Source organism: Abramis brama (genome assembly GCF_963993115.1).
Source record: "Abramis brama genome assembly, chromosome: 2".
Classification (NCBI taxonomy): domain Eukaryota; kingdom Metazoa; phylum Chordata; class Actinopteri; order Cypriniformes; family Leuciscidae; genus Abramis; species Abramis brama.
The window spans coordinates 53,638,646-53,665,874 of record NC_139964.1 but is presented as its reverse complement, the minus strand read 5'-3'; the positions used below and the strand labels follow the sequence as shown (position 1 = coordinate 53,665,874).

Sequence of the window (27,229 nt, the reverse complement as noted above, 5' to 3'; positions counted from 1 at the left end):
GCATCATGCCATACATTTTATTTAACGTTACTAGTTAAGCAATGGTAAGTTCGTGGTTACTGTACTGTTGTTGTACTGTGTTATTTTAATACAGTTACTTAAGTAAAACTATGACTAATTTTGCAAGGCTGTGTGGTTGTCTATGTGCCTCTTATTTTAAAGTATTCAATTCGATTCACATTTATTTGTATAGTGCTTTTCACTACACATCTTTTCAAAGCAGCTTCACAGAAAATACAAGTTTCTAGATTACAAGATATTATATTGATATATATACAAGATATTATCTGTTATCAGAGGTGACTGTCATAATAATGTCCATGTCAAAAATGTACAGTTCTAGGATAATACAAATCATGCAGTTATCAAACATCATGTATTCATTTAGACAGAAGAAATGAGCTTTCTAAAGCAATTATTACAGGTTTTGATCATAATGATTACAATATAAAGAAAATTTGACAGTTTTGATTTGATTGTCATTTGTGTGTGTGTGTCTTGTAGAAAATGGATTTCAATCCTTAGTTTCAAAGAGCCCACTGGTGAGCTCACCCCGGCCCTCGCTGCTGTCTACAGGAGAAATCCCACTCCGGGACGCTCATGGCCTGCTATAAGGGTGAAGGAGGAGGCCATCGCTCGTGTGTCAGCACATCAAGTCACCACCTCGTGCTGAGCGAGAGCGCCCTGCAGTTCGGCCAGTACCGGGGTAAAACCTTAAAATGGTTGCTATCCAATGATATTGTTAATGCATCCATGGTGCTTGCCGTCCATCAACGGGAGCATGAGGGAGGAGACACCACCCAGTCTGCCATCATGGGGAACAAGAATGCCTTGCTCTGATATGCTGCCCTGTTCACTAACATGATGGCTGCCATCAGCTAGCACCGGGTTCAAGAGGGCACTGGCACACCAGCCCAGGAAGACCTGATGCGAGTAGGCTTTGGCAAATTTGCCAGCATGTCCTTCAAGGACCTGTATGAGGCAGTGGATCAGGACAGAAAAGGGTATGGCTTACATGTCTAACAGAGGATGCAGGCAGTTAAGAATTTGTTGTGTTGGGGCTTGATTTAATTGTGTATGTCCCTCCTTTTCAGCTTCACCAAGTGCGTTAGGAAGCAGGAAGCCAGACCGGGTACCAAAATGGATGCTCTGCAGGTCTACATAAGGAGAAGAGATGCTGAAAGGATGGCATCAGCACCTCCAGGCATGAATCTCACTTATCTTCATTTGTTTGTTTTTGGATTTCGTCTTGTAATTCAGCTGACTTGAGCTTAATAAAGACACTAATGTCTTATTAGAGCTGCTTCAAAGTAGAATGTGAATGATCATATATGCATAATGAATTTTTAATGAATTTTGAATTGTTACGGTCTCCCCAATGTTCAAGACATGGTTACGGCTTTTCTTCTAAAACCTTGGTTCTTGGTTCATTCTTTTAAGATTTTAGAAGTATGATAATGTCAAGAATGTTTTATTAGTCTTTCAGTACTAAAGAAGATTCAGAGATATCTTTAACAATGCTTAAATAGGCTGCCTGAAGAAACATCGGGATGGTAAATGCGATCATTGCGAATACTTGCAACATTTTCTTTGCTTGGAAGCAGAGCATCTCTTCCTGTTACTTCTTTGAACCCAAGTTGAAGGTGTGAAATCTACTGTGAGCCAGTGAGACGCTAATGCGAGACTGACAGGAGAAAGTCTCAAGCGGTGATATAGCTACTTCTAAAATATTGGTTGCATTCTTTTTTCATATGATAATGTCAAGAATGTTTTATTAAGTCTTTCTGTGCTTTATATACATCTCATTCTCTTTCCTTTCCTGTTGTCTTTCGTATTGCCCTTTTTTGTAGAGCCAGTACAAATGTACAAAATGAAAGCACAAATGAAGTATTTGGTCCAAACACACCTCTGATTCTCCTGAATTTGCCACATATAACATACACATAAGATTGATGGTGATTATTTTACTTTTTTAATAAAAGTATATATTAAAATAAGTGATAATTGTTCATAAATATTCTAATTGTTCAAACCGAAAAAAGCTGACAAAGCACTGGCAATTTTTTTTTTTTAATGAAGTCTCAGAAATCTTAAACTGTATTTGTCCTTTTCACTCAATTAACAATTGCTGAAAATAGTCATGAATGTTTAAACTGACGTTTAGAGAAATACAATGATTGACAAATATGATATCCAGTATTTAAATCTATTACTACTTCAGTTTAGTTTAGCGATACACAAGTTAGACGACCTTTCAGTCTCAACTCTAGCATAATTTTGTTTTGAACATCGACTTTTATTTTCTTTACAGTTTGATCTGTCAGATGATGCTCAAAAGGAGAACGTTTTAGTCCTGAATGCAGCGAAAAGCGTTTGTCCTTCAATTCCTCTCAATTACGAAGCAAGAAATTAATTTATGTACAGACATTTATTTAGTAACACACCGTTAGTTACGTTTTGTTTGTGGTGAATGAAAATTTAAATACACTAGTGACTAGTGTATGTAATTCTCGTTTTCGCTGTGTGTTTTCAGGTACTAAAGAAAAACAATAAGCCAAGAACAACGACGCACATTGGTCAACCAAGACAGCGAAAACAACACATATGCATGGTAAATGAATTTTAATTACTTTATACATTAGTGTTTAGTCTATATAAACATATTTAATAAATCCGTGTCGAAATCTGAGGACGAAGATTCAGAATGATCATTATCGATTATATTGTCAGATTAAGATACGGTTGATTAAAATCGGCTGAGGAAACATTAGGATGGTAAATGCAATCATTACAAATATGTACAACATTATTTTTGCTTGGAAACTAAATGTTTCTGTTCTGTTAAAGATGTAAACTTCAGTGAGACGCTCTAGCGCCAGACTGCAGTGCGATGCTGCGCTCTAGCGGGAAGGCTGCGTACTGCACGCTTAAACACTGTTTTTTTCACTTGATACAGTGTAAACTATCAATAACTACAGTAATTTCATAATTAATAACTAATAATTAATAAAAATGAGGAACGCTTCACGAATTTGCGTGTCATCCTTGCGCAGGGGCCATGCTAATCTTCTCTGTATCGTTCCAATTTTAGTATATGTGCTGCCGAAGCAAGCACGAACTGAGGGAATTGAGGAGAACTATTTATAGCCGGGACCCCCAGGTATGTTCTTCAGTGTCGGTAAGTGGATAAACCACTTATTCTACTCACTTATGTCAAATGTGACTGTAAATCATGGTGATATGAACCTTTAAACCTATATAAACAATGATATTTTCAAATCAGCAGTTTTGTTTAGGTTTACCGTAGTATAATCTGAGCTCTGTAGACCATATGCAAAGGAAGACTGTCTCTACTAGCTGTGATAGGACATCTCGGTGTGACGCAGAGACCGTTCTTTGTCTCGTGTTACACGCCCTCCCCCGCAGAATGCGCAGAACTTCGCCCGTCTGCGGGGGAGGGCGTTTAACACGAGACAAAGAGCTCCTCTCTGTGTCCCACCCATGGTCCCACCGAGACGTCCTATCCTCTCACAGCTAGTAGAGACAGGCTTCTTTTGCATAGAGTCTAAAGCTCAGATTATACTATCACATTTACAGTCACATTTGTAATAAGTGAGTAGAATAAGTGGTTTATCAACTTGCAACCACTAAACCACATCCCTTGTGGTCCTGACAGGCTTCTTTTGCACATGGTCTACTGCTCAAATTTGATCAGTCAGATCACATTTGATATCCGCGTTTCTCGCACAATAGGCTCAGAGACCAGGAAACTCTCTTTTCAGAATAACTGTGGCAGTGAAACACTGTGAAATGTCTAAGAATCACAAAACTCAGAACAGCCACTAGAAAGATTTGATCTGACGTCAGGATCAACGGGGGTTATGTGCAACATACTTCCGTATTCAGGTCAAATAGGTTGCACCGCTTCCGGTTCAGGTCTTTTGTATGTTTTTCTATGTAGATGCCTTTAAAGGAGCTACCAAAGATGAGCATAACCGATGTCCATCTCATTTGCAGATTACATTCAGATATTAAAATTGAGTAAAATGCCAACACTAAAAATAACTAGATGGTAAAGTTTGTAGACAAACTTTAAGTTGGCTTGAAAAAGCCTAGCCAGAAAGTTCAAAAAAGTTTTAAACTGTTCTAGCATGGTTTAACATGATTTACCATGTTTCTAGTAAAGAAATATTAGGAAGAAAGATTAGTTAGAAAGAAAGAAAGATTAGTTTGTAAAAAAGAAAGAAAGATTAGTTAGAAAGAAAGAAAGATAGAAATATTAGTTAAAAAAGAAAGAATAGTTAGAAAGAAAGATTAGTTAGTTAGAAAGAAAGAAATATAGATCGGTTAGAAAGAAAGAAAGATTAGTTAAAAAGAAAAAAGAAAGAAAGATTAGTTAGAAAGAAAGAAAGATTAGTTTGAAAAAAGAAAGAATGAAAGAAGGATTAGTTAGAAAGAAAGAAAGATTAGTTTGTAAAAAAGAAAGAAAGATTAGTTAGAAAGAAAGAAAGTTAGAAATATTAGTTAAAAAAGAAAGAATAGTTAGAAAGAAAGATTAGTTAGAAAGAAAGATAGATTGGTTAGAAAGAAAGAAAGAAAGAAAGATTAGTTAGAAAGAAATAAAAAAGAAAGAAAGATTAGTTAGAAAGATATATTAGAAAGAAATAAAGATTAGTTAGAAAGAAAGATTAGTTTGAAAAAAGAAAGAAAGAAAGAAAGAAAGACTACTTTGAAAAAGAAAGAAAGATTAGTTAGAAAAAAGGAAAGAAAAAAAGAAATATTAGTTAGAAAGAAAGAAATATTATTTTGAAAGAAATAAAGAAAGATTAGTTAGAAAGAAAGATATATTAGAAAGAAAGAAAGATTAGTTAGAAAGAAAGATTAGTTTGAAAAAAGAAATAAAGATTAGTTAGTTAGAAAAAAAGAAAGAAAGACTAGTTTGAAAAAAGAAAGAAAGATTAGTTAGGTTGCTAGGGTATTTTGGGTGGTTGCTAGGGAGTTGCTAGGCAGTTGCTAGGGAGTTGCTAGGCAGTTGCTAGGGTGTTCAGGGCGGTTGCTATGGTTTTATGGGTGGTTGCTATGGTGTTACTAAGTGGTTGGTAGTTGTCACAGACAATTGCTATTAGAGTTCTTAGCATTTTCTTGCCATGATTTAGCACTTACCTAATCGCTATTAGCATGTAGCTATTCACAGCTAGCATGCGTAGCATGTTGGAATTCCTCTTTGCTACCATGAGTCAAAAGAGCCAACCCCCATCTCTATACGATGTTCTGATGCAGAGAAATAGGTCTTGCAAAATGGTTGCTAGGGTACTCTTAGGGTACGCAGCTGCCAATCATGAAACTCCAAAGGCTGCTTGTCAGTGTGAATGATATAAACCAACTCCCATTCCTCTGTGACATTCAGAATGAAAGATATCCCTCTATGGATTTTGGTTGCTAAGGTGCTCGACAATGGTTGCTAGGGTGGGGCTGGCAAGTGTTGTGGTGTCTCATGAAGGGCTGTTTGCTGCCTTGAGTCAAACTTGTGTTAACCCCATCTCTTTATGATGTTCTGATGCAGAGATATAGGTCTTGCTAAATGGTTGCTAGGGTACTCTGTTTGGTTGCTAGGGAGTGGCTTGGCAGCTGCCAATCATAAAACTCCAAAGGCTGCTTGTCAGTATGAATGATATAAACCAACTCCCATGCCAACTCCTATGGTTTTGGTTGCTAAGGTGCTCGACAATGGTTGCTAGTGAGGGGCTAGGAAGTGTTGAGGTGATTCATGATTGGCTGTTTGCTGCCCCGAGTCAAATGAGACCACCCCCATGTTTCTATGACAATTCAGTCCGGAGATATCCCTTTCTTTCAATGGAAGTCTATGGGACTTGTTGCTAAGGTGCTCTAAATGGTTGCTAGGGCGTGGCTTGATAGCTTCACAATGATCCTGAGAGACTGATTGGTCGTCTGAGTAAAATGAGCCCGCCCCCTTGTCTCTATGACACTGTGATCCAGAGCTACGTTCAATACAAAATCCCTATGCAATGTGTAGGACGGCATTGTAAGTCAATGGGAAACTTTGGGACGCTCCTGCCCCCCAGGGGTGCTACTTTTACCCCATTGTGAGGTATGTTCTTACAGAGCCTGTCAGCCTCTTCAAATGTGGCAAATCACACGTTTCTGCGAAATCCTCGCTCAGAGTTACGAGTGGTCAAAGTTCGTCGCAATGTTAAGTCAATGGGACTTTTTTGGCCGCTTTTTCACCCCTGGGGCGAACACCGTACCCCCGATCACTTATAAAAGTCATAGCACACCTCTCCTCAATGAGCCGGTCGATTTGACACCTCACTCAGGGGTCTGAGACAAACGGTGCGGGGCGAGTTACGCACCAAAGCCAACTTTTCCAAGCCAACTTAACTAGCTAGGTTAGCTTAAAAGTCCATAGATATCACGTTAGTTCATACTGCAGTTGTTAACACTTTCTCCGACAAGCGGATTTTTATTTGAGAAGCTTAATGTGGCCATGGGTTTTGTTAATAAATCCATCAGACTGATGCCAATGATGATGGTTAAATCAAAGGGGAGAGAGTACATGTTATGTAGAATATGACTAAAAATGAGCAATAGGGCCCACCAATCCCTGTCTAAACTTATTTGAAAAAGTAATGGGCCCGGAGCAATATATAGTTCGAATATATAGTTTAAATTTGTTTCAGATTGTTTCAAGTTTCAAATTCTGCTATAAAGCAGCTCTAACAAGCCAATACTGTCATTATACAGCTCAAGTGTACTTGTCACACTGAACAAGCAAAAGACACAAGATAGTAGTGTTTTACATTTGATTTGTCATATCCATGTGTAGTTTGGTGTGTACGGTTTGCATGTAGAGTTACTATGCAAAAACAATTTTTAGAAGAGTTAAAATAGTTTTGAATGAAGTGTTTCATTCAAAACACTTGAATGTTTTGCATTAATGTGTGATGTTTTTTTGTGTAGAGTTTTGAGAAAAGGAGCCATAGTTTCAGAAATGGTGTATAAGCATTAACAAAAAATAAATAAAATATATATATATATATTAGGGGTGTGCAAAGCAGCCGGTATTTGTATCTGTATTTGTATTTGTTGAGGGGGGAAAAGTATTTGTATTTGTATTTGTATTCGAGTAAAATTCAAAATAGGTGCAAAAATCCAGTTTTTTTGCGTTACACTTCTAATTTACATTATAGTGTAAGTATTCTTTAATTATATCTATTATAATAAATATAGATATGCAATGTGTAAAATATTTTTTTCAAAACTGCATTCATATTTAATTTTAAAATGGCTTTTTAAACCTGCTAAGAGTTATCCAGCCAATAATAAGCCTAGAACTGCTTTTCTGACGGACTGATATTAATGACATAATGACGGCTATTTATTTCATTTCTCATCTCCATAAATATATCTAAAGCTAATGCAAGGGCTAGAAATCAATTAATTCTTTGCTGATATTTCCTCGTCATTATGGAGAGCGCAGTTCGCACCGCTTTCTCCTTTCCACAAGCGCTTGTTCTCTCGTGGCGTTTGTCGTTGCTATGCAACCGTGAACATAGGCGCGCCTGGAAAGCTCTGCTCGCTTGCCGCGCGCCTACATTTGAAATCTGCACGCGCAAAAAACGCGCTATGTGAGCGAAATATTTCCATATGTGGCTCTTTCCTCCTATCTTATCAACAAGTGGACAGCCACCACATCAGCAGCACCGCCATGTCGCCATGTCTCATGAGGAAACGCAGCTTTTTGATATAAAGTTTTTCTTGTTCCCGAATACAAATATTTTTAAAGTATTTGTTCGAAATAAGTATTCGTAAAAAACACACTATTTGTGCCTTTCCGAATACCGTATTCGGGTTCGGCTCCACCCCTAATATATATATTAGGGATGTGCAAAGCAGCCGGTATTTGTATCTGTATTTGTATTTGTTGAGGGGGGAAAAGTATTTGTATTTGTATTTGTATTTGTATTCGAGTAAAATTCTAAATAGGTATAAAAATCCATTTTACACTTCTAATTTACGTTATAGTGTAAGTATTCTTTAATTATATCCATTATCATAATTATGGATATGCAATATTGGTTGATGTTTTTCCTTAAATCCAGCAATGAACATGTAACAACGAATGTCATTGAAAAAAAAAAATAACATAACAGCCATTACCTACGTTAACGTTACTCTGTCAACAGCCTTGTCTAAATTACCGAGCTAACAGAGCTACTAGTGTTGTCACGGTACCAAAATTTTAGTATTCGGTACCAATACCAGTGAAAATCCACGGTTCTCAGTACCAATTTCGGTACCAAAGCTTAATTTAGATTAAGTTTACATACACTCTAAAAAGCGCTGGGTTGTTTCCCTAACCCAAATGTTGGGTTGAGGCAGTTGGATCTAGGGTTGGGTCAGTTTGACCCAACGTTGGTTTATAAATGTCAACCCAACGCATTGGGTTGTAGAAGTAACGGTTGGAGATGCTTCTGCGTGCCCGCCCTTTCAAGAGCTGAGGACGACGGACAAGACACACAACTTTGCCCTGCTCCAAGTAAGTTGATTTATATAACATCAAACGGTGAGATATACCACATAAAGTTTTGTTTAATTGTCTTAGTTATAGGTAGTTAGCTTGATTACTGATGGGGACGCTATTTTGAGCCTGGGTCGTTTAAACTAACGTTACATAATATATTCCTACCGATCGCAAATTAGAAATCAGATAACATTTTGAACCGCTGATATTGAGGTCGCCAAATATTTACGATTGAATTTGCATTGCTTAAGTAAATGGCACTTCGATATGTATGAAATGTTCCCTAACTATTTCAAATTTCCATGCGAAAAAAGTAGTTTTGAAACAAGCTATAGCTAACTATTAGCTGCTAATAGGCTATGGCCATACGTCCGGCTATAAGGACAGTCTGGTTTTTTTAAGGGTCTGTCCGCCGTCCGGCGCAGCTTTGAGACGGACGCTCATTTGTCATACAGCTAACCTAGGATTGTTATGGTGAGTTTTCTTTTAGTTATATCTTATTTTCGGAAATGTATGTGACGAGTTTACAAGCTAATTAAGTCTCAAACGCCGTCTGTAAAACAGGAAAAAACTTGATTACACGAGTAAATAACTACTTTGACCGAATATATCTGTGTATATATAAACCCCATGCATTTTATTTTACTGACATTAGCCTGTATTTGCACTCGTGAAGTTCAACATGAAAGCTTAGCGGCAGCCTCGTTACTCACAGTAACATGCCATGCAGGATAGAATTGCGAAACATTATTGGATAATTCTTATAATTGACATTTCTTTGGGCCAATCGGAATCTTAGCACTTTTTCTCTTGGCCAATCGGAGTCTTAGCACTTGCGTCAGAATCTTGAAGCACACAGCGTCAACTGACTGAGCTCACCATGAGACGCCTGGGCCTGCTGGCTTCCGTGCGAGTCTAATGTAAACTCGCGCATGCATTTTCCTGCATTGAACTTGTTTTAGCGCCCGCCAAAGTCTTATTTGATCGGTGAGTAATGTAGATGAACAGCTGCGTTTGTGACGGCGTATGCTTAACTGAAAGAACCACCAGAGAGAGAGAGAGCCGGTCGCGCGCGCGCGCACTCTGTGTAAACAAGACTTCACCGTCTCCAAACTAAGCGCTGTCTTGCTCTCTCTCCCTCGCACATATTAATCAAAATAAATCGACACGGTGGTAAAAGGTCGGAAGACCAAAGTTTCATGTGGAGCATTCGGAGATATTTTTTTTTTCTGAATTACCGCTGGTGTGAATTGTGCTAAATAAGTTGTCTTATCTTCTCTGAAAAAAATTCCGGACATTCAGCTGACATAAAACAACACTTTAATCAAACGAAAAAAACTATCCAGTGTTGAAATGTTTTCTGTGTTGACACAAATCTTGGATGTCCATGTCCTAAATGCTGGGATAATCACACAACGCGCATGACACGTCCAATTCGCGAACTAATGACTCCTTTGAACCGATTCATTATCATGAATGGTTAAAACAACTGATCTTTCCAACAGTGAACTCAGGAGACGTCTGAATCGGTGTATAATCAGTAACACTTTACAATAAGGTTCTATGCATTACATAAATTACATAAAAAAGTACAGTTTGCTTACTCAAGCTTAAACTTTAAAATAAATAAAACCACTTGTTTTTTTTTAAAGCATATGACTAAATTTTTCCATACAGTGCTATTAAGAATCGATAAGAGAATCGTTAAAGAATCGGATCGATAATCAGAATCGTCAGTGGCATTATTATTGATAAAATCGTATCAATCTATGTGAAGACAGTAAAATTATAATCAAACATTAAAGAACATACATGTTTATTCATTTTTCTTTTTCTTTTTAGAGTTAAAAGATTAAAACATTTTGCTAACATGAGGTCTTATTGTGTCACTGTCAGTCTTTTTACATGGTGCAAAACCTGCTCCCCTCCATCTCTCCCCCCGCTCTATTCCCCTCCACACACCCCTCCCCTGCTCCTCTACCTCTCTCCCACGCCCCCCTCTCCTCTCTCAGCCTCATCCTACCATAGAGAGTTAAAGGAGGTGTTCAGGTGTTAATTTTTTTGCAACCTGGACCTTATTTCTAGCATGAAATAAGTTAATTTACTCACCTAAACAATTTGGTGTAACTTGCATTCATTCAGGAGATCTACTCACAATTGTTTGTGTGAGTAAATTAACATATTTCATGCTAGAAATAAGGTCCAGGTTGCAAAAAACAGAACTTGTCTTTTAACAAGTTCAAAACTCTAAGCAATCAACTATAAGTAATCAAATATTTATTGAGTGTCCTTTGTCTTTGTCTTTCTAATAGATGGATAACTTTGTGAAGGACAAACTGTCTGAGTGGAACCATATTAATTTAATCCCTGCGTTTGAAGGTATGTAACAATCCATTTCATTGTTAGAATTAAACACCATGCCAATTTTCTTTCTCTTTCTCTCATGTGTAATACTGCATAGTATTGTAAGTACTGGTTGAATAAATGAATGTTGTGTATTTTGTATGTGTGACCCTGTTAAATATTTGTGCCCCATTGCTTACTAAATCATTGACTTTTCCTGCACTTTTCCTGGACTTAGATATCCCAAGATTTTGTGATGCTGCAGCCCGAGGCCCCAGACAAATTGACAGCAAATTGGAACACACTATTCGTCCCAAGGATCATCAATCTGGCACAATAGGAAAAAACGGAGATCACAAAAAACTTTGATCTTCTTTCAGCAGGTAATGTTATTTGTAGAATGTTGATTTGAGATTTACGCTTGTGGGACACTGGGACTTCTCTTCTGCTTATACATTGTTTATTGTTTCTGTATTGCAAACAATTAATGAATGAACACTTTTCGGTAACACTTTACAATAAGGTACAAAAAAATTCCTTGGTTACTAGGGAACTACCCATTAGTTCCTGATTAGTTCCCTAAGGAGTTCCCTAGTAACTAAGCATTCTTTGTGTCACTTATTGTAAAGTGTTACCAGATGAACTAATCAGGAACTACTGGTTACTTGCTAGGGAACTAATCAGGAACTGCTGGGTAGTTAACCAGTACTTACTGGTGAACGCCCAACTCAGCCTTATTAGGGGACTACTGGTTAGTTACCAGGGAAAACAATAAGTGTTACCCACTTTTCCTATATTGTGAAAAATCTTCCTTCCTCCAACCATAAGATACATTTACTGTTGTATTTGACTGATGAATCTATCATATATATTTTACAGAAAAACAAGGGGAGGTTGCGTTGCAGCTGCTCCCGGTGTTGCTGCCAACCGGGGTATACAAGGTTGGCAGAAAACTGTGCCGCCCCAGCCGCCTTGAGTTCAGAAGGGCTTTTATTGATGTTAAGCCTGTAAGTTACAATGATTTTTACCTGAATTTATTTTTCTTCCTTATTATGAAGCTAAGGCATAGCACGTAAATCATGACAACTCTGGTGATATTGCTGTTGCTGTTACAAGTACCTGACCTGTTCAAACAACTTCCTTTTGTTTTGTTTTTCTTACAGGTTGGAACTAACCTGGCGGAATACCTGACAAAGGCACCCACAGAGTACCCCTTTGTACTCATGTTGGGGGACGGGCATCAGTGCTCCCAGGCCTTTGTTGTCATCAATGGGACGGGTCTGGAGCACCCTTCCCTTTTGGGAGCTGTAGATGTCTGCTTTAAGGCTTTTTTTGTTTTTGACATCGCATACCCAAAAGTTTGCAGCAAAGTTTGGGAGTTTATCCAAACAGCGCTCTTTGAAATCCCTGGACAAGAGGCAAATGAGGTCAAAATTCTCCGGGCTCAATTTAATTCCATTTAAATCCTTGAACTTGAACTAAATGTTTAATGAATTGCTAATGAATTCATTTTAAATTGTAAATTCTTTATGAAATGAATAAATATATTTTTAAAGACCAACTCATGTCAATTGAAGATCTTTTAATTGGTAAATAAGAAATACAAACATGCATTGATAGAATAATGTTTTGAATATTATCTTTAATTTTATAAAAATAACTGTACAAGTTGCTTTCATAATGCAAAGGTTAATTGAAAAAAGTAATTTTTAATCCAAATGATACCCATGACCCATAATTTGGGTTGTATTCTTCAACCCATTGTTTAGTCAGTTCAACCCAACAATTTAGTAATTTCTACCCAACTTTGGGTAGAAAACATAACCCAACATGTTGGGTTAAATCAATAACCCAACATGTTGGGTTAAAATAACCCAGCGCTGGGTGAGACCCTTTTTGACCCAGCAGCTGGGTTATAAAATAACCCAACTTGGGTTGTTTTCAACCCAGCAGTTTTTAGAGTGTATATTAAAGTGTATATCACGGATACAATGATGGAAACTGTATAGTATTAAAAACACTTTACAATAAGATTCCATTTGTTAGATAACATTAGATAAAATGACCTAACAATAAACAATATTTATATACTGTCGCAATTATTCTCCTTGGGGTTAATTTAAAAATACATTTTTAAAATCAAAAGTTAACATTATTTATGTTAACATTATTTAATGCACAATGAATGAAGTGAACAAACATGACCAATCAAGTGTTTGTATTAAATAACATTCACAAACATTAATTAATGTTGTAAAAATATATTGTTCACTCAATGTATTGATGTTAGACAACGCATTAAGTAATGTTAATGGATGGTATCTTATTGTAGTGTTACCAAACTATACAGGAGATAAAACTTGTTTTATTTGACTTGACTGTACTTTTATTTAATCCAAAACTGCATTCATATTTAATTTTAAAAGGGCTTTTTAAACCTGCTAAGAGTTATCCAGCCAAGAATAAGCCTAGAACTGCTTTTCTGATGGACTGATATTAATGACATAATGACGGCTTTTTATTTAATTTCTCATCTCCATAAATATATCTAAAGCTAATGAAAGGGCTAGAAATCAATTAATTCTTTGCTGATACTTCCTCGTCATCATGGAGAGCGCAGTTCGCACCGCTTTCTCCTTTCCACAAGCGCTTGCTCTCTCGTGAGTCGTGGCGTCTGTCGTTGCTATGCAACATGGACATAGGCGCGCCTGGAAAAACGAGCGCGCCGCTCGCTTCTATTATAAGCGCCTACATTTGAAATCTGCACGCGCAAAAAAAAAAACGCGCTATGTGAACGGCCCCTTATGACAACGTGACATTAGCCTAATCCAAAATATTACCATATGTGGCTCTTTCCTCCTTTCTTATCAACAATTGGATTTACAGCCACCACATCAGCAGCACCGCCGGTCAGGAAACGCAGCTTTTTGAAATAAAGTTTTTCTTGTTCCCGAATACAAATATTTTTAAAGTATTTGTTCGAAATAAGTATTCGTAAAAAACACATTATTCGTGCCTTTCCGAATACCGTATTCGGGTTCGGCTCCACCCCTAATATATATATATATATATATATATTTTTTTTTTTTTTTTTTTCTCTCATTTAAGGCTATTCCAGTTTCGAATAGCCTATGTGATTTTTTTTGTCAACAATAAGCATGAACATTCTGCATTTCTGCATTCTGCATTTACAGTGAGGAAAATAAGTTTTTGAACACCCTGCTATTTTGCAAGTTCTCCCACTTAGAAATCATGGAGGGGTCTGAAATTGTCATCGTAAGTGCATGTCCACTGTGAGAGACATAATCTAAAAAAAAAAAATCCAGAAATCACAATATATGATTTTTTAACTATTTATTTGTATGATACAGCTGCAAATAAGTATTTGAACACCTGAGAAAATCAATGTTAATATTTGGTACAGTAGCCTTTGTTTGCAATTACAGAGGTCAAACGTTTCCTGTAGTTTTTCACCAGGTTTGCACACACTGCAGGAGGGATTTTGGCCCACTCCTCCACACAGATCTTCTCTAGATCAGTCAGGTTTCTGGGCTGTCGCTGAGAAACACGGAATTTGAGCTCCCTCCAAAGATTCTCTATTGGGTTTAGGTCTGGAGGCTGGCTAGGCCACGCCAGAACCTTGATATGCTTCTTACAGAGCCACTCCTTGGTTATCCTGGCTGTGTGCTTCGGGTCATTGTCATGTTGGAAGACCCAGCCTCGACCCATCTTCAATGCTCTAACTGAGGGAAGGAGGTTGTTCCCCAAAATCTCGCAATACATGGCCCCGGTCATCCTCTCCTTAATACAGTGCAGTCGCCCTGTCCCATGTGCAGAAAAACACCCCCAAAGCATGATGCTACCACCCCCATGCTTCACAGTAGGGATGGTGTTCTTGGGATGGTACTCATCATTCTTCTTCCTCCAAACACGTTTAGTGGAATTATGACCAAAAAGTTCTATTTTGGTCTCACCTGACCACATGACTTTCTCCCATGACTCCTCTGGATCATCCAAATGGTCATTGGCAAACTTAAGACGGGCCTTGACATGTGCTGGTTTAAGCAGGGGAACCTTCCGTGCCATGCATGATTTCAAACCATGACGTCTTAGTGTATTACCAACAGTAACCTTGGAAACGGTGGTCCCAGCTCTTTTCAGGTCATTGACCAGCTCCTCCCGTGTAGTTCTGGGCTGATTTCTCACCTTTCTTAGGATCATTGAGACCCCACGAGGTGAGATCTTGCATGGAGCCCCAGTCCGAGGGAGATTGACAGTCATGTTTAGCTTCTTCCATTTTCTAATGATTGCTCCAACAGTGGACCTTTTTTCACCAAGCTGCTTGGCAATTTCCCCGTAGCCCTTTCCAGCCTTGTGGAGGTGTACAATTTTGTCTCTAGTGTCTTTGGACAGCTCTTTGGTCTTGGCCATGTTAGTAGTTGGATTCTTACTGATTGTATGGGGTGGACAGGTGTCTTTATGCAGCTAACGACCTCAAACAGGTGCATCTAATTTAGGATAATAAATGGAGTGGAGGTGGACATTTTAAAGGCAGACTAACAGGTCTTTGAGGGTCAGAATTCTAGCTGTTAGACAGGTGTTCAAATACTTATTTGCAGCTGTATCATACAAATAAATAGTTAAAAAATCATATATTGTGATTTCTGGATTATTTTTTTTTAGATAATGTCTCTCACAGTGGACATGCACCTACGATGGCAATTTCAGACCCCTCCATGATTTCCAAGTGGGAGAACTTGCAAAATAGCAGGGTGTTCAAATACTTATTTTCCTCACTGTATATATAAACTGTAAATAACACTCAAAAGACACTCACTTGTCGCCATCTAGTGGTGTAATTGTTTTCCAAGTTTTGCCATCACAGGAATAAATGACGTTTTAAAGTATTTTAAAACAGGAAAAACTAAGTTATTTTAATTTGTAACAACATTTTACAATATTACTGTTTCACAGTATTTTTGATCAAATAAATGCATCCTTGGTTGCAAAAAGGCAACAACAAAAAAAAGACACTCACTTGTCGCCATCTAGTGGCATAATTAAGTTTCCCACTGTCTTAAAAATAACTCACCCTGAGAAATATTCAGTTTTACCAAAAAAATATATGAATCATTTACCCCTTAGTGGCCTTATATCGATTCTGATGTTATACGAATAATGAATTTGCAAAGACCTTTAAACCGTTTTCAACATTTAGCACTAGCCATATTAAAGAAGTAAGACCATTGGCATTATTTGAGGTATCAGTCGGCACTCTGTTTTGTGTGTGATACTTTTACATCTTTTTTAAAGCTTTGTTCACTGCCAGTTTTCACTGGTAATTGTTCACTGCAATTATACTGATGAACGCGAGCAGGAAATAAATAAAAAAATCTCGTTTTGTTATTGATTGGAGAAAATAAGCTTTTCAAAGCTACGAAACAATTTGACCTCGCAAAATGGTTCGCTGTTTCGAAGCGTTCGAAACGCCACACGCTGGTGTCTAACTATTAATGGTGTCTGTTTAGAGACTATTACTTTTATTACTTTTAATCATACTAATGTCTAATAAAAACGTCTACAAATGTATAAAACTGATCAGAGATCAGGTAAACCCCATAGACGCTTGTTCAATGATTCGCCGCTGGGGGGGGCGATAATCAGCATGATTCATGGGTTCACGTCGCCCCCCCCAGCGGCGAACATTGAAATTTCGTAAGTTTCGAAACAGTTATGACATAACAAAGCATCATTTACTGAAATCACGTGACTTAGGTAGTTTGATAAACGCTCCAAACCACTGATTCAAAACAAAAGATTCGTAAAGGTTTCCAAGCTTCATGAAGCAGTGATTCAAAATCGACAATCACTACCTTTTGTGGTCAGAAAAGAGTCATACCTCATACGGCATAGCATTGAACAACAGTAGCCTACCATCGCTTTAAGAACATCAGGATAGTAATCTTTTGAACACTAGGGGAAGCTTTACAAAGTGTTGTAACCGGTCCTAACCTAACACGATTATGAAAACGTTTTAATTCGATACAAAACCGAGACTATATACAGATATAGGCCTACTACAGATATTTTTATACAGATATACTACAGATATTTTTATACAGGTATACTACAGATATTTTTGATTTTCCCGATCTACACATGCATTTTAAGGTGTTTGTTTGAAGGCCAAAAAAATAGTTTTCAAGCATATAACAGATTCTTTAACACGAGAATCAGTTTAAATGTTGCAATGTATGATCCACACTACAAAATGGAAATGCAGAATGGCAACATAACGTTGCATTTCTGCTATGGCAACGTCGCTGTCGACGTGCTCGCAACATCGTAGAATTGTAAGAGGCGACAGGGCTGTGTAGCAACGTTGCTTTGGTCTATATAGCTTATTTTTCCCTTCATGACAACTGTGAGGGGGGTGAATGTTTTTATAACTCATCCGTTTACATTATATTAAGCCTTAAAGTTCTGCATAATTAAGGGTGTCCACTTTTGAGTGACAGGTGGATTCCCGCTGCTGTGGTCATTAGTCAGCATTAGCCGTTTGTCTGCTGTTTGTTAGCCGTCACATTACCTCAGCTAATTGTCTGACTGTAAAAATAAATAAATTCGGGAGTGACGCGCTACCAAGATGGCGACGGTCGGCCACGCCCATTTTAGGCTTCAAAAACAGGGGGGTAATCGAGCTCTCGGATAGCGTACCACCCCCGGGGGCCGCCATTGGCTAACAAGCCATCACCTGCTGTTAGAATTCCATTGACTCCCATTCATTTTGGCGTCACTTTGACAGCGAATAACTTTACATCTGAGGCGTTTAAAAAACTCCATTTGTCCACTGTTTATTTCTAAAGAAACACGACAATGTATAAAAGGCTCCATTACCTTGTATCTTACGTCATGGCCCCGTAGAAGCCATTTTTGTACAAATAGGCTAACAATTGCGTCAGAGCCATAGAGAGAAAGAGTTGCGACACTCCCATAGACGCTTTTAACCGCCTACTTCCGGGATTTGAAGATCGGATTAGTTCCAAACACTGTCATTTGGGCGTTGGACACCATTCACTTACATGGCTGCACGTCGAGTTGTTCCAGAGGCAAGTTGCTGAAATATCGACCTCTTTTGAATTGTCAACTGTCTATATTGTATCAGAGGACCTTTGCGATACTTATACTGGTCTTCATTTGTACATGCACAGCGTAATTATTTATATTTTATGTTGGTTGTTTCAACCAATTTTCAAGCACTGCCTGCTAGCTAGTTAGCTAGCGCGACTTCGTCAGCTGTGACTGTGACAGTAAGAGTTCGGTAATGAATCGCTGCCACCTTTATAGCAACTTTTATTTAATTTAATTTTTTAGGATATACTAACTTTTCATTATGTTTTGTTGTCTTGAGTGAAGCGGCTTGTGAGAACAATGCTGGACCTCTAGGATTGTTATGGCCATCACCAGTCCTGTCTGTTTCATGGATCACCTGCCCCTGGTTTTTGTTTTTCTTGTTCACACACACTCACACAAGCACACATTTTTGTTGTCTGTCATTGTTTAATAAAAAATATTTTATTTGAAAACCTTCATTTGTAATATCAGCCATGCTTAATTGATGTCTCAGTAGCTGTAACAGAAGTTACAAGTGTTTTGTTAGTTAATTGCTTAAGTTACTTGGATTGAGTTACAGCTAACATTACCCTTACTCTTAGCCTACTCTGTACACTAACCCAGAGCCATAGAGAAAAATCTTCACTCTGCACTTAGCTTACCTATAGACCCAAACATAAAAGCGTAAATTCGTTTTTAATCTGTTATAGTTTTGATAATGTGTATGGCTTAATCTTAAAATTATATTCTTAGTCTTAACATGATCATGTTTCACGTTGTGGTCCTGGGGGTGGCCACTTTCATCAGAAGAAGTGAGCTAGCTTCTAGGCGAATTCTGAACGGACCGCCACGGCAGACCTCTTTGCGTGATCACGAAGGTAGGCTAATGGCTGAATCGGAATTTATAAGCAAAATCACGGGAATCAATAGCCTAATACAGCCCAGTTGTGCTAAAATAAATATCATGAGACGTCCATCATCAGATGAATGATATGGAAAAGTTAAGTTAGAGCCGCTAAAGCCAGTGCTACTACCCATGCGAACATGAAAGCTTTTCCCTCCAAAAATATAGCCTTAAACTTATCTCCAAATGCAAAACTGACATTAACAAAATGCAATAATGCAATAACAGCTGAAAAAGTACTTGGGGGTGTGTTTTATTTTATATTTACCATTCAATAATGCAATTGCTGCTGTCTGTCCCATAGAAGAACATGACAGCCAGCGTATGTTTTGGAACTATTGGGGCTTACATGAACCACGTGACAGCCATAGCGGCGACATCAAAGAGTGTCGCAACTCTTTCTCTCTATGGCTCTGGATTGCGTCATAACCACGTGACTCTCTGGAAATTACCGTATAGACAGGAGGAGAAGCTCGCAGTCAATCGGGGGGACGTGGAGGCATAAAGTCCGATAAAGTCGAGGGAGAAGCCCATGGAGAATCATAAAGTTGCTCCTGCTCCTAGCTCATGGACAGCTCCTACTCACGCTCTCCGTCTCCGCAAGTTTCAGAAGGGAATGATTCAGATTTCGCTTGGCACAGCTACTAGAAGACTTACAACTGTCAGACAGGTTGCTCACATCACATCTACGTTGTCAAGCTCAGTTTGAGTCTGCGCAGTACGCTCAGCCATCAGGAAGTGAGTGCTTCTAATTTGCTTCACTGTCTATGTTTAAAAACGGTCTTCAGAAACCTACGGGTGACGTCACGGACACTACGTCCATTTTTTTTTTACAGTCTATGGTTATAATGCGTTGCTATTGACGACGGTCATTATAAGGAAGGAAATGCCACAGAATATAAAATTGCTTAAAAATGTGCATAGAGCTGCTTGTTTTATTTGTTGTTTGTTGATTTTCAAATATTAAACTGTTTTTAGTGTGAGCATCAGTTCTTTTTGAACACTTTCATCTCGTTTTAACAAAACCGTGATAATATTGATAATCACGATAATTTTGGTCACTATAATCGTGATATGAAATTTTCATACCGTCCCATCCCTATCCCTTTTTTACTTAAGGTCTTTGAAGAAAGCATACAGAATGAGACTCTCCCCCCAACTCTCACTGAAGGTTTAATTACTTTAATCCAGAAACCCAAGAAAGATTTAATTTTAATTGACAATTGGCGTCCTGTATCTCTGCTCAACAATGATTAACCCTGGTTAAATAAAAGGGAATTGAGTTTAATTTATTCACAATTTATTAACATCTTATTTTCCTAATAAAGGTTGAAAAGTGAAGTATAAAAGTGATTTAAGAAAAAAAGTCTAAGTTTTAAGTTATTTAGGTGATTGGTGATTGACCAATGAGAGCGCTCCGTCATCACGCGCCTGCGTAACGAGGAGAGAGAGCTGAGCATGATAGAGGAGAAGAGCAGGAGAAAAGACGTGAGCTGATCTTTGCAATCTAAATTAAAGGAATATAGTCAAAAGAAAACCTTCTGAAAAGTAGAAATGAGTTAAATTGATTAATTTCATACCATGCAGTGTATGGAGAAGCTGACTGAATATTGCTGAGTCACATTTTACTCCGGCCTTGTTCATCGACGCCATTGTTGGCCATGCGTGCCTGTGAGACGCGCCTGTGTTAAAGGAATTTACACGATGAGAGGTGAACGATTAATATATAATTTCTTGTGAAAAAAAATATTGCTATGTTACATTGTTTAATTTGAATATTTCAATCTAAATTATTATAAGTGTGGTCATAGTGAACCGCGTGGTTATTCCTTGTTCAATTTAGTTCACCAGCGCCATTGTTGGTCACATGCGCCTGTGTGAGAGGGGGAAAAAACGATTGTTTTAGAGGTAAAAAAGTATTATATATTATTTTTTTGTATGTTTAATTGTTTATTTTGATTATTTCGATCTTTGATGTTAAATTATTTTTGAATTCACTAAATGAATGCTCTGGTCTGTGATCAGGCCAGGGGTTTTTTTCTTTGTGTTTCTATTTCTTTTTTTTCTTGGTTCTACGGATTGTGATACTCCTGTGATCTTCTGTGACATCCTGTGAAACTTCACGTTTGATGGCGATCCACCCAAATCTGCTACAGAGAAAGGAGGACAACAAATCATAAAGAAGAGGATAATATCCTTTCTTTCATTCACCAGTCTTGCTTTAAATAAGACATTCACTATCTAGAGAACTATTAAGTTCCCTTTCAGGATTGACTTGACAAATACGAGGACTGAGAAGAAACTGATCAGTACTTTGCAGAACATTGAACTCTTGATGGTGTATGGTTACCCATAGCCAAATTTGATTGATATTGAGGTCCTTATTCATTTAAACAGCTGTGATATTTTGAGAGAAAAGACACTTTATTTATTTTTGTTTTTTATTTCATTTTATTTAATCTAAAAGGTAATGAAGTAACTTCTACTTCAAAATAATGGGTCATTATCACAGTATTAATGCCTATGGGGTAATTTAGTTACCTGGCTCTGAGTGGCTGGCTCATCTCTCATGGGCTCAGGCAAGGGAAACTCTGCTGCATGACTCTCCATGCTCTGAAAATAATATAATAAAAGTCATTTACACTTACATCAAAATTATGGCTGCATGATAGTATCGCAAATGTGCATACCGCAATGATTCTCAATAAATTAATACTTCAAAAAGTGATATAGTCAAGTTTTAGGTCAATGTAAATAACAGAGAGAATGAGTGATGCTTGCTTTTGCCAGAAGGAATGTAAAACATATGTTGGTTATACAATTTTAAATTTTTCAATAATTTAAACTGATTTAACCAACTTTAGGCCTTATCATATTGCATACTGCAAATCGCATTATTATCAGTGTTAAAGGGGTGTGTAAAACACCTTTTTTTGAAGGCTTGATTGTGTTTGTGGGGTACACTGTAACGTGTTCATGCTTCGCTTTTAAAAATTCGCATAATTTTTCACATATTTAACCATTATTCTACACTGCTCTGTCCCTCCTTGTAAAAACGGTCGGATAATTTCTGGGTTCCATGAAGCTCGTCCTTGTTCACTGACGCCATTGCTGGCCATGCGTGCCTGTGAGACGCGCCTGTGTTAAAGGAAAAACGATGAATATAGAGGTGAATGATTAATATATCATTTCTTGTGGAAAAAATATTGCTATGTTCCATTGTTTAATTTGAATATTTCAATCTAAAGGATTATAAGTGTGGTCATAGTGAACCGCGTGGTTATTCCTTGTTCAATTTAGGTCACCAGCGCCACTGTTGGTCACATGCGCCTGTGTGAGAAAAAAACAATAGATTTTTTTTCAGAGGTAAATGAGTATTATATATAATTTTTTGTATAAAAAATTATAAAAAAAAAAATATATATATATATATCCCTCTACTGCACGCATTATTATGCAATCATGGAAAAAAATGTTACAGTGTTTTTTTATATATAAAATAGACTCAAATTAACATATTTATATATATATTTTTTTTAATTTATTTTCGGGGGGTACTTTTGGGTGCGTTGCCATATGGCAACATTGTGCGACAATGGAACAGCCTGATGTGTTTTCTCCCAAAATGACATGAAATTCATAGATGATTACAGACCTGTCTTTTAGAAATTAAATTGTTTTTATTTAAAATGTTTTCAAGAGCTTTGTGTACAAAATATGAAACTAATTTTCAAAGTATTATTTCAACAACATTTACAAAACATCTGACGCAAACTCATAAGAACTGTTCAAGTGAAACCAGTCAATGTGAAACGATTATTTCAACAACATTTAGTCTACTACATATTGAGTCTACTAGGCCTAATTCTGCCTGCCTCTCATACTCCTCGTCACTGATCCCTAGCTCATCCTCACTTTCATGAGATGGTATAACCACTTGTACCCTGTACATTTCAGCCCTCCTCTCAGCCTTGCCATAGAACACTGACGGCTTCATTTTCTAAACAAAATAAGTAATACAATTTTACTTTTATACTTTACTTTTACTTTACTTTATAAATATATACAAATATATGAGTAGAATACAACCATCCAACTATATCAGTGCATCCATACATTGTCATTCATACAAAGCTACTCTGCATTAGCATGGGCAAAATATTGTTCCATTACCGCACAATGTTGCCATATGGCAACATACCTATTTTATTGAATAAAAAGGTAATAGTAGTATCAAAACAATGTGACAATGATTGAAAAAAGATTAGAACTTATCCCAGATGCTTGATGTAATTTTAAATTCTGAAGAAATATGAAAAATTGAGGAAAATCTTCACATATTCACGAGCACTTCTTCAGCAACTGGAGTCATCAAAAGTGTGTGAAAAGAATGACAGTGCAAGGGTGTGTAGTGTCATGTGATGTCATCAAAGCATATCATTGGTTACCACCAGGTTCTACCATGAATTTAAGACCATTCAGAGCTCATGTTTATTTTCAAATTTCAAGAAATGTCCAAAGAAAGGGTATGTTGCCATATGGCAACACCGTGCAGTAGAGGGATATATATATCAGTACAGGCCAAAAGTTTGGACACACCTTCTCATTCAATGCGTTTCCTTTATTTTCATGACTATTTACATTGTAGATTCACACTGAAGGCATCAAAACTGAATGAACACATGTGGAATTATGTACTTAACAAAAAAGTGTGAAATAACTGAAAACATGTCTTATATTCTAGTTTCTTCAAAGTAGCCACCCTTTGCTCTGATTACTACTTTGCACACTCTTGGCATTCTCTTTATGAGCTTCAAGAGGTAGTCACCTGAAATGTTTTGATTTGATTGTCATTTGTGTGTGTGTGTGTCTTGTAGAAAATGGATTTCAATCCTTGGTTTCAAAGAGAGCCCACTGGTGAACCCCGGCCCTCGCTGCTGTCTACAGGAGAAATCCCACTCCGGGACGCTCATGGCCTGCTATAAGGGTGAAGGAGGAGGCCATCGCTCGTGTGTCAGCACATCAAGTCACCACCTCGTGCTGAGCAAGAGCGCCCTGCAGTTCGGCCAGTACCGGGGTAAAACCTTAAAATGGTTGCTATCCAATGATATTGTTAATGCATCCATGGTGCTTGCCGTCCATCAACGGGAGCATGAGGGAGGAGACACCACCCAGTCTGCCATCATAGGGAACAAGGATGCCTTGCTCTGATATGCTGCCCTGTTCCCTGACATGATGAAAATGTACATTACCGTAGCGGGTGTGTCCGGTCTCCCTCCGCTTTGGCTGGCCGCATTTCCTGCACTTTTGTACTTGTGGCTAGCCAGCCCGGGCAGTGACGACTGTTCCTGCCGCTGCCCTCTGCTCAGCCTTCTTCCTCCTCAGCCATTCAGTTTTGTACGTAGAGAGAGGCTGAGGAGGGGGAGCAGGAGGTGCTGCCTGCACTGCTTGCTGTCCTGGCAGCAGCTGCAGTGCAGGCAGCTGAGGGCCGGCGTGATGTGCGGCGGCCAGCGCCAGAGGGAGGACTTGTGGGGCTGGCGTTGTCCGAGGGAGCGGGGGGGATGGGGAGCACCCTCACACTCTGCTGGGGCAGTGAGAGGTCCAGAAGGAGAGGCTGTGTAGCTGGAAAAGGTCCTGTTGCATCTGCAGCAGCCGGTGGTACGGCCAGGACAGTAGCTGAGGGGGCAGGCGGTAAAGGCGCCAGTAACCGGACTTTCTCCTGAACAGGAGGAACACAGATGCGTTTAGCAGTTTATTCAGTGCACACAATGTGAATGACAATGAGTCGATGACAGTGAAAGATTGACATGACAGTGAAACATGTGGTCTACCTGGAATGAAGCGGTTGAGGTGCAGGTGGAACGACTCCAGTCTCGTGCACAACGGTACACCGGCAGGCTGATCCCCCCCCCTTGGTCGCACGAAGACAGCTGCTGCAGGAAGGGCTTGTACAGCTGGTGGCTCTCGGTGGTGACATCTGACGCGAAGCGCCGCATCAGGTGCCAGATGTCCAGCCGGACCACCGGCTTGTCCCACTTCCTGAACATGTCAGCTGTCTTGGATCCCCTGCGGGACAAACAACAGTCCCGGTCAACGTAGAGGAGCTGAGGCGGCTCCACCCCAGCGTCCCGATACCGCCGCATTAACCCCGCAGCCATGGACAACAGGCCGGCACCCTCACCTGTCCGTGCTCGTTGCCCACGCTGCGGTCTGGGCGGCAGCACCGGCGAGCTTCCGGGTCACCTGTTTGAAAGAACAAAGCATCTCAGTGAGGCTGCACGCACATAGCCAGAGCATGATATATATATATAGCACCACATTTACCTTCTTGGTCGAATCCATCTTCAGAACCGTCCCAAAGACGGAGGTGACCCGGGCCTTCACGTCCTCCAGGCGGGAGAGGATGTCGTGGCAGTACACCAGTAACAGCCACGCGTACTGGGGCACGGGTGGCGGTTTCGGTGGTGGGGTGCACATGCGCACCACACCTCGTGACGTGAAGGGCTCCATGACGCTGAGGTAGTGTATGGACCACCGCATCCAGGCCTCTGTGTGTGCCTCACAGAGTTTTTTGTACAGCTGCGTGTCGCTGTTTCCCCGAGTACGCTCACGCAGCTGGATGATTACCCGCCGGTCGCAGGCAAGCCTACAGAGAAGCACATCACATGATGTGTTACAGAAGAGCCACACACAGACACACCGACAGTGTTCAGACAGCTACTTACTTGTAGGTGAGGATTGCTGGGAAGAGGGCGCGATGCCCCTCTCCCAGCTGACCCACGACCTCCTGCGACCAGGCAGCTACCTTCCTCTTACACCGACAGCACTCCAGGTACTCGGTGGCCATCAAGTACCAGCCGTCGATGTCCAGGACCCTCCGGATGGTCCTGTAGAGCCCACACTTCGTGAGGGCCCTATTACAGCATGTCGGCCGGATGCCCCACAGACGCAGGGGCGTCCAGAGGAACAGCCGACACGCGAAGAAGGCAGCTGGTGAGGCGGGTGGCTGAGTGTAACTCGGCCGGGGCTGAGGGGGGTCCCACCACAGCTTGAGGTCTGTGGTGAGTTTGGTCCTCCCCTCGCTGTCTGTCTTAAACAGCTCCCGGCCGATCCACTCCTGCTCTTCCCCGGTGAGAGCTGTCCGCCAGCTCTCAGGCAACCGGGACTGTGAGGGGAAAAAAACAACACAAACAAACACACAAACGCAGCAGGGCCAAGGGAAGTAGACATGTGAAGGTGTTTAATCAAATCTACATTACCACTTGGGGGTTGGGCAATGGTTAGTTAATCCTGTACACTGAACCTCTGTTGTGTTAAAGAGAAAGAAAGAGATCTACCTGGAACTGCAGGTCGTGCTGGTGTGGTCATCAGCTTCCTGACCTTGGCCTGCAGCTCACCTGGGGCCATTGGACGCCTTCCCAGTAGGGCCGAGAACATGGGAGCGATCGGCTTGCGGGGCGGCAGCGCGGTGGAAGCAGCGGCCTTGCTGGGGCCACTGCTGGTGGGAGGTGGGGGGGTAGCAGCCGCCTCTGCCGACCGCTCCTTGTCTCAGCCCAGGATGTACTTCCTGGCGGCGTCCATCGAGGTCCCAGGCTGCGGTGTCTTCCTCCATAGCCACTTGACAAAGCTGCAAGACAATGATCAAAGATTAACACGCACATCAACAAGTCACATCACCCTGTCAACAGTCCACTGCCCTTCACCACAACAGGACTTCTTCTTCTCCTTTGAGTCGTACAGGTCCTTCAGGGTGGCCTCCTTGTAGTCCCCAAAGCCAACAAGCGCCTCGCCCTCACACCCGGGCTGAGTGGTGCGAGCCCGGGCCTCCTCGTGCACCCGGTGGTACCGCAGCTGCTCCGCAAAAGCAGGGTGGGCGCACGAGTACCGGGCGAGTGCGTCCTTGTCGGGGGGCTGTCGGAGGCACTTTTCTCCCGCTCCCGCTGGTGGCTGGCAACCAACTGCGTGGTGTAGCCCACATCGTTCTCCAGGAGCCAACGGAACGTTTGACCCTGTTACTTCCCAAACTGGATGCTGTGGCAGCCCAGCACCAGCATGTGGTTACCAGGGTCACCGCCCTTGGAGACGACGTGGGCTTGGGCCTCCTTCTCCACCTCCTCCGGCTTCTTGGCCCTCGCAGCAGCGGCGGTCCCGCGTGGCCCCTTAGCGGCGATGAAGGCCACCGCCTCATCAGAGGGCCGCAGGAGAAGCTTCTGCGAGGCCGTCGTTTTTAAGTTAGCAAAATCCATCTCTACAATGACAAGAAATGACACAGCACAGCATTACAGGTTAAACTACATGCAGGGATTAAAGTTCTCCGTCGCTACGAT

General features: G+C 40.1%; 1 long non-coding RNA gene across 1 annotated transcript; it reads left to right on the top strand.

Moving 5' to 3' along the window:
• Positions 1-9,387: 9,387 nt before the first annotated feature.
• Positions 9,388-12,444, top strand: LOC311078392. The gene is made up of 5 exons (XR_014605154.1): positions 9,388-9,529; positions 10,855-10,921; positions 11,124-11,268; positions 11,765-11,892; positions 12,049-12,444. It is a non-coding gene; the product is annotated as an uncharacterized lncRNA (long non-coding RNA).
• The last annotated feature ends 14,785 nt before the right edge of the window (positions 12,445-27,229 follow it).